At 48.3% G+C, this 3,416-nt stretch overlaps 1 non-coding gene across 1 annotated transcript; it reads left to right on the top strand.

Moving 5' to 3' along the window:
• Positions 1-335: 335 nt before the first annotated feature.
• Positions 336-463, top strand: LOC129011075 (small nucleolar RNA SNORA40). Its single transcript, XR_008493203.1, has one exon. It is a non-coding gene; the product is annotated as a small nucleolar RNA SNORA40 (small nucleolar RNA).
• Positions 464-3,416: the final 2,953 nt, after the last annotated feature.

Raw genomic sequence — 3,416 nt, 5'->3', positions numbered from 1 at the left:
TATTGTTGGAATTGGAGGATATATTGAGCATCTCCTAGTTGCAAGGGTTTCACACGTATTACCAAGTTAATCCTCACAGCAGATATGATTCTGTTTTACAAAGGAAGCGGTGGATGCTCAGAGAGGTTAGGTAACGTGGGTCAGGGACACACAGCCAGGAAGGGGCAGAGGCTGGGAGTGCCTGATTCCAAATTCATGCGATTTCTACCCCACTGTCTTCTCCCCAAGGAAAATAGTCCCTAATGCATGTGTGCAATGCTTAGAGGGCAGTAGATGCTCAACAGATGCTGAGAGAGTGAGGAGTAAATGAGATATGCCATGAAAAGGAGCCCCTATGGACTTAGGTGTGCGTTTGTTTAACTTGTGGGCAAGTACTTATAGACAGGTGCAAACAATAAATCTCCTTTTGCAACCAAGAACTTGTTGTTCAGTATGAGTTTTGATACATATAAGAAAGGCTATTATGATATCTGAGACAGTTAACTAAGGGAGGGAGTATTGATAACCATAAGTGTTAGTTGCAGGCTGGGCACAGTGGCTCATGCCTGCAGTCCCCTCACTTTGGGAGGCTGAGGTGGGAGGATTGCTTGAAGCCAGGAGTTCAAGACCAGCCTGGGCAAGAAAGCAACACCCCATCTCCACAAAACTTTAAAAATTAGCTGGGTGTGGGGGCATGTGCCTATAGTTGTAGCTACTCTAAAGAGGCAGGAGGATCGCTTGAGCCCAGGAGTTGGAGGCTGCAATGAGCTTTGATGGCACCACTGTACTCCAGCCTAGTCAACAAAGTAAAACCTGTCTCTTAAAAAAAAAAAAAAAAGGTTCTAGGACTGTAGAATCATTAGCTTAAAAGCATAGGATTTGAGGGAAAACCTCAGTTATATTAATTTTGTATTCCAATTTCATGTTGACTTGATTTTTTATAAAGATCTTTTTTAAAAAGGAGCCCCTGCTTCATTTGACAAAGCTTGGAACGTTTGGGGACACCCAGGACTGCCTAAACCAAGTTCCACTGGGGCTGGGGCCATGTCTCAGTCACTTCTGAGACTGGCAAGGGCCTGGCATACTGGGACTGAACCCCAGGTCGATGCCAGGCATTTGCTGTGAATCAAAGAAGCCTGAGTTTTTCAGAGTCCAGAAGAATCTGGAAGGTCAACCAAGCCAAGCCCCTTTATAACATCCATTCATTCTGGCATTCCTCTCTGGTTCATGGAGCCCCTGCTGTGGGCCAGGCACTGGGGAAGAGAAGAGGCAGTCTGTGTCATCCCGGGAATCCTGACAGAAAGCCTTCTGTGAAAGAAAGAAAACTCACCACCTGCTAACAGCAATGGGTTAGACAGGGAGGATTCAAGGCTATTTTGTTCCTTCTTTTGTCTATCTTCCAAAATCTCTGCAACAGAATTATGTTACTTTTTTTTTCTTTTTTTTGAGATGGAGTCTCGCTCTGTTGCCCAGGCTGGAGTGCAATGGTGTGATCTCGGCTCACTGCAACCTCTGCCTCCCGGGCTCAAGCAATTCTCCTGCCTCAGCCTCCCGAGTAGCTGGAATAACAGGCATGCACTACCACGGCTGGCTAATTTTTGTATTTTTAGTAGAGATGGGGTTTTGTCATGTTGGCCAGGCTGGTCTCGAACTCCTGACCTCAGGTGACCACCTGCCTTGGCCTCCCAAAGTGCTGGGATTACAGGTGTGAGCCACCACATCTGGCTTTTTTGTTTTGGACAGAGTCTCTCTCTGTCGCCCAGGCTATAGTGCAGTAGCTCAATCTTGGCTCACTGCAACCTCTGCCTCCTGAGCTCAAGTGATTCTCCTGCCTTAGCTTCCTGAGTAGCTGGGACTACAGGCACATGCCACCATACCCGGCTAACTTTTCGTATTTTCAGTAGAGATGGGGTTTCACCATGTTGGCCAGGCTGGTCTCGAACTCCTGACCTCAAGTGATCTGCCCGTGTCGGCCTCAGGATTATGTTAGTTTCATAATTTAAAAAATGTGGCCGGGCACGGTGGCTCACGCCTGTAATCCCAGCACTTTAGGAGGTCGAGGCGGGTGGATCATGAGGTCAGGAGATCGAGACCATCCTGGCCAACGCGGTGAAACCCCGTCTCTACTAAAAATACAAAAAATTATCTGGGCGTGGTGGCAGGCGCCTGTAGTCCCAGCTACTCGGGAGGCTGAGGCAGGAGAATGGCGTGAACCTGGGAGGCAGAGCTTGCAGTGAGTCAAGATCACACCACTGCACTGCAGCCTGGGCGGCAGAGTGAGACTCCGTCTCAAACAAAAAACAAAACAAAAGCTTATAAAAAATGTGGCTGGGCGAGGTGGCTCATGCCTGTAATCCCAGCACTTTGGGAGGCCGAGGTGGGCGGATCACGAGGTCAGGAGTTCGAGACTAGCCTGGCCAACATGATGAAACCCCGCCTCTATTAAAAATACAAAAATCAGCCAGGTGTGGGGGCAGGCACCTGTAATCCTGGCTCCTCAGGAGGCTGAGGCAGGAGAATTGCTTGAACTCAGGAGGTGGAGGTTGCAGTGAGCCGAGACTGTTCCACTGCACTCCAGCCTGGGTGACAGAGCAAGACTCCGTCTTGGAAAAAAAAAAGTAAAGATTTAATAAAAGAATTTTTTTTTAAATTGAGCTAAAATTTGCTCTCTAAGCTCCCAGGCCCATGGCTCTAGGAAACTCAGTAGAGTATTTTTGTGGAAGGCTCTTTCCTTCCCTCCCTTTGACAGGGTTGCCTGGGTCCCCAGGAACAGAGTACTTTTGGATCACTGTAGCTCTCGGGTGCCAGGCAGGGGCTTACTGTCCTGGGCTGTCAGCTGCTCCAGGTTGCTTGTGCCCACCCTTCTGAGTGCCTGAGGGTGGCAAGGGAACTGCGTGGTGTGACAATGGAAGTACAGTGCCCAGGGCTGACTTCAGGGCAGTTGCATAAGACTCTAAATTTGTGAAGACCTTGCACTTGGTTTTCATGTTCTGCTGTCACCATCTTGAAATTTCTCATCATTCTTAAACAAGAGCGTGGCCTTTTTGTTTTCCACTGGGTCTAGTAAATTATGTAGCTGGTCCTGGCAGCATTACCATTCGATCAAGGGTTTTGGAGCAAGACAGCCCTGGGTCCCAATCGCAGCTCCTTAATTTACACACTCAGCTACTTGGGACAAGTGACTGAATCTCTCTCCACCTCAGTTTCCCCATTTGGAAAACAGGAATAACCTCCTAGTGGTATTATAAAGACTAGCACTGTTGGTCTTTCCCTCTCGAAGTCCCCTCTCTCTCACTAGAGAGAGAGCTGTTTTCCTTTCTCTTCCTTTTGCCTATTAAACCTCCGCTCCCAAACTCTTCATGTGTGTCCATGTCCTAAATTTTCCTGGTGCGAGATGACGAACCCCAGGTATTTACCCCAGATAATGTAGCCGCTTC

This window comes from Pongo pygmaeus, chromosome 10, assembly GCF_028885625.2.
Source record: "Pongo pygmaeus isolate AG05252 chromosome 10, NHGRI_mPonPyg2-v2.0_pri, whole genome shotgun sequence".
Classification (NCBI taxonomy): Eukaryota; Metazoa; Chordata; class Mammalia; order Primates; family Hominidae; genus Pongo; species Pongo pygmaeus.
Note: the sequence above shows the minus strand (reverse complement) of the source record. Positions and strands in the feature narration are given on the sequence as shown.